Raw genomic sequence first — 15,789 nt, forward strand, 5'->3', positions numbered from 1 at the left:
ATAAGAAGCTGCCGCCGTTCCATACGTTAAAAAACAATTCAGAGGCGGGCTGCTAGATTTGTTACTGGTAGGTTTGATCATCACGCGAGTGTTACGGAAATGCTTCAGGAACTCGGGTGGGAGTCTCTGGAGGAAAGCAGGCGTTCTTTTCGTGAATCGCTACTGAGGAAATTTAGAGAACCAGCTTTTGAGGCTGACTGCAGTACAATTTTACTGCCGCCAACTTATATTTCGCGGAAAGACCACAAAGATAAAATAATAGAGATTATGGCTCGTACAGAGGCATATAGGCAGTCATTTTTCCCTCGTTCTGTTTGGGAGTGGAACAGGGAGACAAGATGCTAGTTGTGGTACGAGGTACCCTCCGCCACGCACCGTATGGTGGAATGCGGAGTATGTATGTAGATGTAGATGTAAAAACCAAGACGGTTAAGACAGGAAAATCGGTTAAAGAGTTTGCGAGAGTGATAAAGGCAGTATGGAAAAGGGTGCACAAGGCTAATACAAAAATAGAAAAGCAAGAGGAAGCAGTGTGACATACAGCAAGGTTGCCGCAATGCAACTTTGGTGAATGGATAATGTTATCGAACTTCTTACACTCCAAAGAGGAAGACAAAGAAATTTTTTGAAAGGTATCAGGGGTCGTTGTACGTTGTGAAAACTAGTCACCAGTGAACGTGAAGATTCAGTGGCCAAAATAGGCAACAATTGTGCATGTGGAACGTTTGAAACCATTTCGGGGAAGACCGGAAGTTATCCCAAGAACTGAGGAGTCGGACCGGAAAGGGAAAGTGAAAGAGAAGGTCGGAGAGCGAGCAAGAGGTTGTAGAGGAGCCAATGATAAGAAGTCCGCGTGTGTTAAGATACAGTAGATTTATGTTTTGCGTATTTTAGGTACATGTATAGCACGATGTATAGGGTTGGCAAGATGAACTGCTGTGGGGCAGCAGGGGACTTTAGGGGAGGAAAGGTAACAGATGTCTTTGCTCTCAGGAGACATGATGATGCGGATCGTAGGTGTGCTACTGGTCGTCACCGGAGTGGAAGCATTTCAGAACGAGTACCTGGAAGGGGGAGTGCTGTTCACGAAGCAAGAAGATGCGGTTATCACTGGTGATAATTAATGCATTGGAGATGCGAACGACGTGGGACGACTAGAGAGTTTCCCGCAGGATGTGGAGAATGAGTGCTTATAGGCGTTACAAGGGCACGTATGAGGATACATGGAACTCACGAGAGGTCGAGGGACGAGATGACGCAGGTTCTGGAGATTATATCGTATACAAGAAGGAGAGGTTGGGACGATGCGAGGGTCGACTTCTGAAAACTGTGTGTGGGGCGGCTGATTGGAGGAGTGGGGAATGAAACACAAGGCATAATAACACTAATAAAAGACTTTTCTGAAAAATAAAAACAACACAAAAACCAAAAGTAAAAGTCAGCTGTTCAAAAGTTGAAATGTGAAATAAAGAGTGTGTTGAAACCCAGATCACCAGTGAACATGTTCCGATGTATACTAACAGACGATGGTGTTCTAGCCTACAGTGTATGTAGCCACGCAATCTTTACGATGAGTGATCAAAATGGTTGTTTAGCAATGTAAACTAGAAATCAGTTGTAATGTATTTTTGCGGTCAAGATAATTAAAATATTTTTAAAAGTTCTTAAAAGTTTTAAAATAGAAGACAAACACAATTAAAATCGCAAGTTATCCACATTGTAGAGCACTTGTTCCTGATGAAGCCCTTCCCACTATCTAATGAGTTCATTATTAGAGTCATCTAGTGTGTGAGAAGGCTTCCTGCCACGAAACCAGTTCTACCTGCCCAAACACGCTCCGTCGAGTTCACGTCAGCAGATACTGCACGCTATTCCTACTCCTTGGAACGGAACTCATGCGCTGCAATATCGTATTGAACCCATCGCCGAAATGTTGCCTTATTGTCCATTCAGTGACACCGCAGGATTCTGTACCAGTGTTACACGTCCCACAAATTACATTCGACAGTGATAAAAGGCATCCTGTCATTCGTATTGGCCCAAAAAGATACTGACCCACCACCTTGCTGAACGTATGTCAATGCATACCTGAGGCGCGCGTTCCTATTTGGCCACTTCCACTTTGCTCTACGACGATCATCAGCAGTTGACCCCATTTAGAATCCGGAATTATTTTCCGTACCTTCAATGCAAACTACAAAGCTGAGGAACTGGTACTGTTTGTAATGGACGCCAAGTGTCAAGTTGAATGCGTAGAAATGGCTGCGCAAAGTCGACACAGCCCTCCTAGAAGCGTACAAGAAAGCTCACAGTTCCATTGCTCTCTCATCAGAGAAGCTACAAGCCGTAGCAGTCATCAGTTGGTTCGTGTAGTGCAGGTATCCACTATAGTGCATATCTTCAATGTTTTGTAATTCCCCACATAACTGGGCCGGCCGAAGTGGCCGTGCGGTTAAAGGCGCTGCAGTCTGGAACCGCAAGACCACTACGGTCGCAGGTTCGAATCCTGCCTCGGGCATGGATGTTTGTGATGTCCTTAGGTTAGTTAGGTTTAACTAGTTCTACGTTCTAGGGGACTAATGACCTCAGCAGTTGAGTCACATAGTGCTCAGAGCCATTTGAACCATTTTTTGAACCACATAACTGGTGCTATGTTAGATGATGGTGTGAGGTCGTCGATGTCATGATGAGGCTGGGCCATCTACCCTTGGGCATGTGTGACCCATAGCTGGATGGCAGATTGCCTGCAAACAACATTTATTGCTTCAGAATACACCGTTGCCTTCATTCACGAGTGCCAGCAGCAGCGACAGCCAAGCTGGAATGTACTGATACACACACCGTCCATGCAGTCTTGGCTGTTGCAGTGGTGGAAGTGCATACTCCACGCGCTGCGACATCACGGCATTTTGTCCGCAGATTGGTCGGTGTTGCCGCGCTACATTTGGTATCAGAAGCTCAGGGGACTAGGTTACAAGAGCTCTCTAGTTAAAATCGTAAACAGCGACTCAGCAAGCACCAACTGGTTCTGCATAGACTGTGCGACCTCGGGCTGGACCACACAACAGCCTTCGACAAGAGTGAGCCCACAGCGTCATAGCACATCTACAGGATTGGAGGGCTGGCAACAGCTATCGTGCACAACTCTGCAGTGACGATTCTTGACTGCTCCCTGGACCCACCATAAGGCGTGATGACGGATGCCGTCCACAGCTGCCCATCAGTCTTGACTCAAACGGCGTCACTGCGACTTACAGTCGCAATGTCCTCCTAGCAGCACTCACTGATCCATCAGAGTTCGAAGACGGTCTCCACGAGCAGAGGACAGACTGACACAAGTCCAGCGCATAGGTTGGCTGGCTTCAAGCTGAGTACAAGTTGATCAGTCTACTGGACACGAGTAATATTTATACAGCAATCTCGTACGTGTTGCTGTTGCAAGAGATGATAACTTCACTTGGGCTGCTTTCTCTGACTGCCCAGCTTTTGGGCCCTCCGACTGTACCCAAAAGGTGTCTTAACTTTGCCTTTCAGAAGCAGTGCTGGACTTATTCTGCAGTGTTAGTGCTCTGAGTAACAATTCTTACATCCGACTTACACCTTGTTACATCAGCCTGTGTAGTCAACACAATGATGGCATCCTCGTCTCCGTGTGATGTCATTCTCCTATGTTGGAACTTCGGACATCCATCTCTATGGTCTGCAGCAATTAATTCTGTCTTGTAGCCGTGTTACATGTAACATCAACAGTCAGTCCTTCTTCATTAGCATTTCGCCTGGTTGCTGCATACCGACCTATGTTCGCCGCTTGCGTTACCAAGGGAAGACTTTTATAGTTCTACTCCACTTCCAGGCCTGTTACTTTGGGGCGCTTTAGTCTTGGGTCTCGAGATAGTGTTTCAAATTTCCAAAGACGATGCTGTTGTGTACGCCAATTTAGAGACTAAATTCCTGTGCTGACAACCCGTCCTGCCGTAAGTGACAACGTGTGCTTAGTTTAACGCTTCAGTGATCCTTGCAGGCATATTATCGGATTGAATAACTTTAACGACACACACAACCTGATGTTGGTGGTAGAAAGCGCTTCTCTGTGTTTTAGATCTGTAGGTGGTCTAATTCTGCCGAAACCGGTAATTGCAATAAGAAGTGATGTAGACTGCATGTAGTTCGTAAGACTGGACAGTGTACAAAAGCTGCATTGTTCTATTCATGGCTGAAGAGACAGCACAGTCTATCCAGCTGCACTGAGAATGGAAGCCGGCCAGAGTGGCCGAGCGGTTTTGGGCAATTCAGTCTGGTACTGCGCGACCGCTTTGGTCGCAGGTTCGAATCCTGCCTCGGGCATGGATGTGTGTGATGTCCTTAGGTTAGTTAGTTTAAGTAGTTCTAAGTTCTAGGGGACTGATGACCTCAGCTGTAAGTCCCATAGAGCTCAGAGCCATTGAGAATGGAAGATGACTGTTAATTCCATTACACAGATAGCGATTTGCTGTCGTCAAAAACTAAGCGCAAGGCTTCCTATAAACAATAAGTAAATAAATAATTAAAAACAGAAAATCTATGGTGAGGGTGGTCTAAAGAATTATTATGGATTTTGGATGTCGAATTTTGCTAAGCCGCGAGGTTAGCCGAGAGCGCTAACGCGCTGCTTCCTGGACTCAGGCAGGTGCGCCGGCCCCGGATCGAACCTGCCAAGAGGGTTAACGACGAGGGCCGGCGTGCTGGCCAGCCTGGATGGGGATTTTACGCGGTTTTCCACATCCCCCTAGGTGAATACCGGGTTGGTCCGCACGTCCCGTGTCAGTTACACGACTCGCAGACATTTACAACACGTCCGCACTATTTCATTATTTACACTAGATGTAGACAGCTGGGGTACACTGATTCCATCCCAGGGGTACGGGGTGGCGGTAGGAAGGGCATCCGGCCACCCCTTCAACTTAACCTTGCCAAATCCGATTGTTACCACGCCAACCCTGCGAAAACTGTGGAACAAAGGCGTAAGCAAAAGAAGATGTCGAATTTTGCTAAATGGGGGAAAACTCAGGTCATTTGATATCTGGTCAGAAATGCGTTACACGGGAGGTACATCCACTTGAAGGCGAAGATAAAGCTCTATGACACTGTCCCGAGCAGGTGGCTAGCCAGACGATCGTGTGAAACGTTATTCACAGCAACTGCCACTTTCTGTATCAGTTACAAACCACGCAGGCCTTATTCCTATGAATTGGCCTCCTAGCGACAGTTTTGTTGCTGGTTCGTCGCACAGTCGTCCACGGTGCTGGGATTCCTGTCATCCGCTCTAATCGCAAACGAGACGAACTTTAGAAAGGGCAGCATAGTCACCCGTCACGACACCCCAGAACATCTAAGGCATGGTGGCAGCAAACCATCAGTGCCGGTTCAGCCTCAAAGCGATGGCGGGGATTTTTGGACACCACCTCGTGGGGCCAGTCACATCAAGAATAGGAGAAAACGATCGACTAAACTGGTATTTTTCGGTATTTGTTTGGTCTCTGTTATAACAAGTGGTTTTTTATTTTGTACTAACAACAAGAAAAACGAACAAAAAAACACGAAATGTCAATTAGTGATAGCAGCAGGGCTAAAATTTTTCGCTTTTAAATAAATCCTTCCGGAAAAGGCGTAATTTTTACTCGTAAAATTTGTATTGGTTTGAAACAGAGCGTTATTACATAAAAAGGGAGAAGCGATCAGTGCTATTTTAATAACAATGCCGACTGAAAGGAGCATCACACACACGGCACAAAAACTGCTGCAGCATTACTGAGACCATTATGTCCCCGCTGCTGTGTGTCGTGGCTTTAAGTACGCGTGTACCTGGAGTGTGCAAGACTTGCCCCCACCTGGTCTACACGGCAGATTTTCGCTCTCCGGACACCCGTTGTACCACAGAGTGTCACCAGTCATAGTCTGGAAATACATTTACGAATGCAGCAATGAAATACAATCCTCCATTTGCTTTAAAAATTAAATATCTGCCTGCCATTTCTAGGAAATAATACCCACGACCTTGAACCTTGCTGTTGGTGGGGAGGCTTACCTGCCTTAGCAATACAGATAGCCGTAGCGCAAGTGCAACCACACCGGAGGGGTATCAGTTGAGAGGCCAGACAAATGTGGGTTCCTGAAGAGGGCAGCAGCCTTTTCAGTAGTTGCAGGGGCAACAGTCTGAATGATTGACTGATCTGGCCTTGTAATACTAACCAAAACGGCCTTGCTGTGCTGGCACTTCGAACGGTTGAAAGCAAGGCGAAACTACAGTCCTAATTCCTCCCGAGGGCATGCAGCTCTACTGTATGGCCGGCCGGTGCGGCTGAGCGGTTCTAGGCGCTTCAGTCTGGAACCGCGCGACAGCTACGGTCGCAGGTTCGAATCCTGCCTCGGGCATCGATGTGTGTGATGTCCTTAGGTTAGTTAGGTTTAAGTAGTTCTGAGTTCTAGGGGACTGATGTTAAGTCCCATAGTGCTCAGAGCCATTTGAACCATTTCCACTGTATGGTTAAATGATGATGGCGTCCTCTTGGGTAAAATATTCCGGAGGTGAAATAGTCTCTCATTCGGATCTCCGGGTGGAGACTACTCAGGACGACGACGTCATCAGGAGAAACAAAACTGGCGTTCTATGGATCAGAGAGTGGAATGTCAGATCCCTTAATCACACAGGTAGGTTAGAAAATTAAAAAATGGAAGTGGAGAGCTCTCAGTTATATACAGTGGGAATTAGTGAAGTTCGATGGCAGGAGGAATAGGACTTCTGGTCAGGTTAATACAGAGCTATAAACACAATATCAAACAGGCATAATGCAGAAGTGGATTTGGTAAGGAGTAAAAAAATAGGAACGCGGATAAGTTACTATGAAAAGCATTGTGAACGGATTATTCTAGCCAAAGCCAAAGCCCAAACCTACCACAATAGTACGAGTTTACATACCAATTAGCTCCACAGACGAGGAGGACATTGAGAAAATGTATGATGAAATAAAAGAAATTATTCTGATAGTGAAGGAGCCGAAAATTTAATAGTCATGGGAAACTGGAATTTGACAGCAGGGAAATGAAGAGAAGAAAAAGTAGTAGGGGAATATGGACTTGCGGGAAGGAATGAAAGAGGAAGCCGCCTGGTAGAATTCCGCGCAAAGAATAATTTAATCATAGCTAACACTTGGTTTAAGAATCATGAGAAAAAACTGAATACGTGGAAGAGACCTGGAGACATCTGAAGGTTTCAGATTCATAATATAATGGTTAGACAGAGATTTAGGAACCAGATTTTAAATTGTAAGACATTTCCAGGGGTAGATGTGGACCATGACCACAATTTATTGGTTGTGAACTGCAGATTAAAACTGAAGACACTGCAGAAAGGTGGGAATTTAAGGAGATGAGACCTGTAACTGAAAGAACTAGAGCATGTAGAGGGTTTCGGAGTAATCATTATGGAACGATTGACAAGAACAGGGGAAAGAAATACAATAGAAGGAGAATGGGTAGCTTTGAGAGATGAAATAGTGAAAGCAGCAGAGGATAAAATAAGCAAAACGACGAGGGCTAGTAGAAATCCTTGATTAACACAAGGGATATTGAATTTAATCGAGGAGAGGAGAAAATATAAAAATACTATAAATGAAGCAGGCGAAAGGGAATACAAATGTCTAAAAAATTAAATCGACAGGAAGTGCAAAATGGCTAAGCAGGAATGGCTAGAGGACAAATGTAAGACTGTAGAAGCATATATCACTAGGGGTAAGATAGATACAGGCAAACTATAGAGACCTTTGGAGAAAAGAGATCCACCTGTATGAATATCAAGAGCTCAGATGGGAAACCAATCTAAGCAAAGAAGGGAAAGCGGAAAGGTAGAAGGAGTATATAGAGAGGCTATACAAGGGAAATGGGTTTGGGGGCAACGTTATGGAAATGGAAGAGGGGGTAGATGAAGACGAGAAGGGAGATATGATACTGCGTGAAGAATTTGCTAAAGCACTGAAAAGTCTTAACAAGACCTCGGGAGTAGACAACATTCCATTAGAGCTGTTGATAGCCTTGGGAAAGCCAGCCATGACAAAACTCTTCCATCTGGTGAGCAAGATGTATGAGACAGGCAAAATACCCTCAGACTTCAAGAAAAATATAATAATCCTAATTCCAAAGAAAGCAGGTGCTCATAGGTGTAAGACATTTCCAGGGGTAGATGTGGAAAAACTGGTAGAAGCCGACCTTGGGGAAGATCATTTTGAATTCCGGGGAACTGTAGGAACCTACCAGGCAATATTGACCCTACGGCTTCTCATACAAAATAGGTTAAGGAAAGGGGAATCTCCGTTTATAGCTTTTGTCGACTGAGAGAAATATTTTGACAATGTTGATTGGAATACTCTCTTTCCAATTCTAAAGGTATCAGGGCTAAAATACATGGAGCGTGGGGCTATTTACATTTGTACAGAAACCACAAGGTAGTTATAGGAGTCGAAAAGCACGAAGGGAATCAGTGGTTTGGAAGGGCGTGAGAGTTGTAGCCTATCCTCGATGTTATTCAATCTGTATATTCATTAAGGAGTAAAGGAAACAAAAGAAAAATTTGGAGAAGGAATTAAAGTCCAGGGAGAAGAAATAAAAACTCTGAGGTATGCCGACGACATTGTAATTCTGTCAAAGCCAGGAAAGGACTTAGAAGAGCAGCTGAACGGAAATGAAGGTTTCTAGAAAGGAGGATATAATATAAATATCAACAAAATCAAAACGACGATAATGGAATGTAGTCGAATTAAATCAGGCGATGCTGAGGTAATTAGATTACAAAATGAGACACTTATAGTAGTAGATGAGTTTTGCTATTTGGGGAGCAAAATAACTGATGATGGTCGAAGTAGAGAGGATATAAAATGTAGACTGGCAATAGCAAGGAAAGCATTTCTGAAGAAGAGAAATTCGTTAAAATCGAGTATAGACTTAAGTGTCAGGTAGTTTTTTCTGAAAGTATTTGTATGGACTGTAGCCATGGATGAAAGTGAAACATGGACGATGAATAGTTTAGACAAGAAGATAATAGAAGCTTTCGAATGTGGCGCTACAGAAGAATGCTGAAGATTAGATGGGTAGATCGCATAACTAATGAGGAGATACTGAATAGTATTGGGGAGAAGAGGACTTTGTGGTACAACCTGACTAAACGAAGGGATCGGTTGATAAGACACATTCTGCAGCATCAACGGATCACCAATTTAGTACTTGGGGGAAGCGTGGGGGGTAAAAATCGTAGAGGGAGGCCAAGAGATGAATACAGTAAGCAGATTCAAAAGGATGTAGTTTGCACTAGTCACTCGGCGATGAAGAGGCTCACAAAGGATAGAGGAGCACGGAGACCTGCATCAAACCAGTCTTTGGACTGAGGGCCACAACAACAACAGCAACAACAATAAAAGAAAGAATAAAATATGGTAACTCTAATAAAAACTTAACAATTCATTCATAGTAGACAACAAAAATAGAAAATAGCTGATCTGCTGTCTTTGTCACCATTATATGGCTTTATCTGCTTCAAGCCCTTGCAAACAGACAAATTAACCCGAAAAACAGAGTTTTTCAACCACAGTTTTCATGCTTTATCATTGACTATTCCTAATACCAAAATGGTGGTATGATTCTCGATTAAAAATATATTTGAGCAGAGTTTCAAAACATTAGAATAAATAGGAGAATACTGCTGACTTTTTTTAAAATAGATAGGGGAATACTGGTGACTTTTCGCAGTATTCAGTGACTTACCACGTTTCGGAAAAAAACATAGAACTGTGGTCAGACTTTCTTTTATTTGCCTGCTTAATTTAATATTTTGATTTATGTATCTTGAAACTGAGAGAGCCAGAATTTCTCAATCTTTGTTAGATTTCTTCATTTATTACAGGAAATAATAGGAGTGAAAAATCGAAAGTCGGTTATTAATAAAAAAAAAACAGGTTGATCGAGCGTGAAAAAAATTATATAACCGCAAACCGTTTGTTTCAGCGGTAACCACCATCCCTGTCTTTCTTCGACAGCACCTCACGGGCGAGACATATCTGCACTTCCTGTTTTCCCTACTCGAAGACATGCCTTTGGAGGAACAAAGAATAATGTGGCTGCTGCACGATGGTGCTCAGCTACTGCCCTCTCGAGTGTGCAGCTAAAACACTAGGACAGAACAGCACGTGCCCACTTGCTTTCAATCATTGAAATCTCGAAGGTTTTTGTCTCCACATTCAAATGGATCGCAGTTTACGGCCATATATCCACATGACCACTTTTCTCCTTGTCCTCTAATGGGCCGTGTCCCGCAGTTTGTCCCCATTTGGCAAAATCTCCATATAATTTGGGCCCGCAGCCGACTGGCACTCCTGAGATGTCTTTCGTGCGTTACGGCAAGAGAGGTATAGATTTGCATAAACTCGTCCGAGACGTGCACCGGCCGCAGAGGATGGAGGGGACGGGATAATGGTAGCTCGAGACGAGAGTAAGCGGCAGGCGCGACCTCTGGGTTCGGGACCGGTCCGTTCTGTTGTGTTCCAGACGGCGCCAGGCCGCGGTGCGGGTCCGATGTATTCCGCCGGCGTGCGGCGAGCGGCGCGCTAACTCAGTGCCGTGTCCGCCGTGGGCGTCGCCCCGGCTGCCCGCCTCTAAATTAGGCGGCCGATCCCCATCTGGACCGCTCCCCCTCCTCCGCCCCCGCACTCTGCCGCCCCGGTCATCCCGGCGCGACTCTTATCTGGTGTCGCAACGCCTTACGCAACTCGCCCATCTCACACGCTCGCCCGCGACTCCACACGAGGTGTCGCCCGTTACTCGCACCACAGCTGCGATGCTATCTCACCGGTCAAACCTCCAGCGTGTGAATCGATTGCCCAGCCAGCCGGTGCTGTAGCAACGCTCCGGCGCTTTTCCTTTTTCCCATGTATGGTAGTCTTCTCGCATACAGCAGTTAAGTCTGGACTTGCGTGACACTATGGTTTGGTCCTAAACGACCATTAGTTCTATTTGCAGTTTGACAGTCGCCAAGCCTTCCGTTTCCTTCGAGAAGTTTGCGATTAGCATTCCACCTGTAATAATGACTACTGTCACTACAACCGAATGTGTACTCGGGATAATCCCGAGTACACATTCGGTTGTAGTTGGTTGGTGGTGTGGGGAAGACCAGACAGCGTGGTCATCGGTCTCATCGGATTATGGAAGGATGCGGAAGGAAGTCGGCTGTGCCCTTTCAGAGGAACCATCCCGCCATTTGCCTGGAGTGATTTAGGGAAATCACGGAAAACCTAAATCGGGATGCGAGTCCAGTGTCTAACCACTGCGCCACCTCGCTCGGTCGTATATATATATATATATATATATATATATATATATATATATACCGGGTGATCAAAAAGTCAATATAAATTTGAAAACTTAATAAACCACGGAATAATTTAGATAGAGAGGTAAAAATTGACACACATGCTTGGAATGACCTGGGGTTTTATTAGAACAAAAAAAAAAACATATTGCTAGACGCGTGAAAGATCTCTTGCGCGCGTCATTTGGTGATGATCGTTTGCTTCATACTTGGTCTCCCAGGTCCCCAGACCTCAGTCCGTGCGATTATTGGCTTTGGGGTTACCTGAAGTCACAAGTGTATCGTGATCGACCGACATCTCTAGGGATGCTGAAAGACAAAATCCGGCGCCAAAGCCTCACCATAACTCCGGACATGTTTTACAGTGCTGTTCACAACATTATTCCTCGACTACAGCTATTGTTCAGGAATGATGGTGGACATATTGAGCATTTCCTCTAACGAACATCATCTTTGCTTTGTCTTACTTTTTTATGCTAATTATTGCTATTCTGATCAGATGAAGCGCCATCTGTCGGACATTTTTTGAACGTTTGTATTTTTTGGTTCTAATAAAACCCCATGTCATACCAAGCATGTATGTCAATTTGTACCTCTCTATCTACATTATTCCGTGATTTATTCAGTTTTCAAATTTATGCTGACTTTTTCATCACCCGGTATATTTTGTCAGCCTCTTCATCTCAGAGTAGGGCTATGTGAGAGGCGTTCAATGAATTCGAAAGTAAAGTTCTATGTACTGACTTGGCAAAAAATCCTAAGAAATTTTGGTCTTATGTCAAAGCGGTAGGTGGATCGAAACAAAATGTCCAGACACTCTGTGACCAAAATGGTACTGAAACAGAGGATGACAGACTAAAGGCCGAAATACTAAATGTCTTTTTTCAAAGCTGTTTCACAGAGGGAGATTGCACTGTAGTTCCTTCTCTAGATTGTCGCACAGATGACAAAATGGTAGATATCGAAATAGACGACAGAGGGATAGAGAAACAATTAAAATCGCTCAAAAGAGGAAAGGCCTCTGGACCTGATGGGATACCAGTTCAATTTTACACAGAGTACGCGAAGGAACTTGCCCCCCTTCTTGCAGCGGTGTACCGTAGGTCTCTAGAAGAGCGTAGCGTTCCAAAGGATTGGAAAAGGGCACAGGTCATCCCCGTTTCCAAGAAGGGACGTCGAACAGGTGTGCAAAACTATAGACCTGTATCTCTAACGTCGATCAGTTGTAGAACTTTGGAACACGTATTATGTTCCAGTATATTTTCTGGAGACTAGATATCTACTCTGTAGGAATCAGCATGGGTTTCGAAAAAGACGGTCGTGTGAAACCCATCTCGCGCTATTTGTCCACGAGACTCAGAGGGCCATAGACACGGGTTCCCAGGTAGATGCCGTGTTTCTCGACTTCCACAAGATGTTTGATACATTTCCTCACAGTCGTTTAATGAACAAAGTAAGAGCATATGGACTGTCAGACCAATTGTCTGATTGGATCCTAGATAAAAGAACGTAACATGTCACTCTCAATGGAGAGAAGTCTTCCGAAGTAAGAGTGATTTCAGGAGTGCCGCAGCGGAGTGTCGTAGGACCGTTGCTATTCACAATATACATAAATGACCTTGTGGATGACATCGGAAGTGCACTGAGGCTTTTTGCGGATGATGCTGTAGTATATCGAGAGGTTGTAACAATGGAAAATTGTACTGAAATGCAGGAGGATCTGCAGCGAATTGACGCATGGTGCAGGGACTGGCAATTGAATCTCAATGTAGACAAGTGTAATTTGCTGCGAATACATAGAAATATAGATCCCTTATCATTTTGCTACAAAATAGCAGGTCAGCAGCTGGAAGCTGTTAATTCCATAAATTATCTGGGAGTAGGCATTAGGAGTGATTTAAAATGGAATGATCTTATAGAGTTGATCGCCGGTAAAGCAGATGCCAGACTGAGATTCATTGGAAGAATCCTAAGGAAATGCAATCCGAAAACAAAGGAAGTAGGTTACAGTACGCTTGTTCGCCCACTGCTTAAATACTGCTCAGCAGTGTGGGAACCGTACCAGATAGGGTTGATAGAAGAGATAGAGAAGATCCAACGGAGAGCAGCGCGCTTCGTTACAGGATCATTTAGTAATCGCGAAAGCGTTACGGAGATGATAGATAAATTCCGGTGGAAGACTCTGCAGGAGAGACGCTCAGTAGCTCGGTACGGGCTTTTGTTAAAGTTTCGAGAACATACCTTCACCGAAGAGTCAAGCAGTATATTGCTCCCTCCTACGTATATCTCGCGAAGAGACCATGAGGATAAAATCAGAGAGATTAGAGCCCACACAGAAGCATACCGACAATCCTTCTTTCCATGAACAATACGAGACTGGAATAGAAGGGAGAACCGATATAGGTACTCAAGGTACCCTCCGCCACACGCCGTCAGGTGGCTTGCGGAGTATGGATGTAGATGTAGATGTAGATGTAGCCACCGTCCTCAATTATTTGCCGGATGTATTCCAATCTCTGCCTTCAGCTACAATTTTAACCCTCTAAAACTCCCTCTAGAACCACTGAAGTTATTCCCTGATGCCTTAATACATGTCCTATCATTCTGCCCCTTCTTCTTCTCAGTGTTTTCCATATATTCCTTTCCTTGTCAGTTCTGCGGACAACCTCCTCGTTGCTTACCTTACCAGTTCACGTAATTTTCAATATTCTTCTGTCACGCCACATCTCAGATGCTTCGATTCTCTTCAGTTCCGGTGTCCCCAATGTCCATGTTTTCCTATCATGTAATACTGTGCTCCAAACGAACATTTTCAGAAATTTATTCCTCAAATTAATGCCTGTGTTTGATGCTAGTAAGCTTCTCTTGAACAGGAAGACCCTTTTTCCTGTGCTAGTCTACTTTTTCATAGCCTCCTTGGTCCGTCCATCATCGATTTTCTTGCTGCCTAGGTAGCAGAACTTGACTTCATCTACATCGTGATCACCGATTTTGATATTAGGTTTCTCGCTGTTCGCACTTCTGCTGCTTCCCATTACTTTCTTCTTTCTTCGATATACTCTCTGCCTGTATTCTGCAGTCATTGGACTGACGGTTCATTTCATTTTGCAGATCCTGTAATTCTTCTTCGCTTTCACCGACGATACCCGTGTCATCAATAAATCGTATCATTGATATCCTTCCACTTCGAATTTTAAACCTAGTCTTGAACCTGTCTTATTTCTATTATACTTTCTTCTATAGATAGATTGAATAGTAGGGGTCGAGAGACTACATCCCTGACTTACACCCTTTCTCATTCCAGTAATTTGTATTTGGTCTTACACTCTTGTTGTTCCCTCTTCGTTTTTGTGCATATTGTATATCACTCGTCTTTCCCTATACCTTCACCCCCGTTTTTCCTCAGAATTCCGATCGTCCACCATTTTACATTTTCGAAAGATTTTTCCAGGTCGACAAATCCTATGAACGTGCCTTCATTTTTCTTCAGTCTTGTTTCCATTATCAACTGCAACGTCATAACTGCTTCTCTGGTGCCTTTAACTTTCCTAAAACCAAACTGATCGTCACCTAACAGACTGACAATTTTCTTTTCCATGGAATGGAAAATGAAATGGAAAAGAGAGCTGATGGTCGTTTTCAAAAACTTAACATTTTCTAATCAGCTCAGTGGACGGTCATAATCATTGTAGTTTATGCTCGATACTATCTTCGACCCATTGGTGACGTGTGGACGCCACTGATGTTATTATTTCCGAACAGTACGTCATTTACTCACATGGCTTAACACTGCCCGCTGATGATTATGACAGCTGTTGTTGGGTACACGACATCTGAGACTTTAATGTCCTTACAAAGTTCTTCGTAATAAGTGTGGGTAAAGGAAAATCACAAAACTTTCAATGTGACTTAGGTCAAACCAATTCCTTAAAAATCACGATCACAATCTCACTTTCCCTTTCGCTCGCGGACACATACACACACACACATACACACACACACACACACACACACACACACACACACACACACACACACACGCACACACACACACGCTAATATTAGTGTAATTTTCAATTTTAAAGCAATAAATTAAAAGAATGAAAGGTGCAAAATAGTACGGCAGAAATCACTGGAGTGTGCGCTGGCCCCACTGCAACACACTGAAACCTCCAAACTAAGAATTAGGGGTCCAGTCTGGACAATTCACAACATTTTAAAACGCGCACTACACTCGACTTATCCGCTAAAATTGGATGCAGAGCCCCACTTGCATCTATTGCTACCCTCTCTATAGAATATGTCCGTCCTAACATACCGAGCTTTGCTCCTTCTCTCCGAATCTAATGAAGTTCCTGTGCTCCTATCATAGGGATGGATAGAAAGTTTAACTCCCCATC

Source organism: Schistocerca serialis, chromosome 1 (assembly GCF_023864345.2).
Source record: "Schistocerca serialis cubense isolate TAMUIC-IGC-003099 chromosome 1, iqSchSeri2.2, whole genome shotgun sequence".
Lineage (NCBI taxonomy): Eukaryota > Metazoa > Arthropoda > Insecta > Orthoptera > Acrididae > Schistocerca > Schistocerca serialis.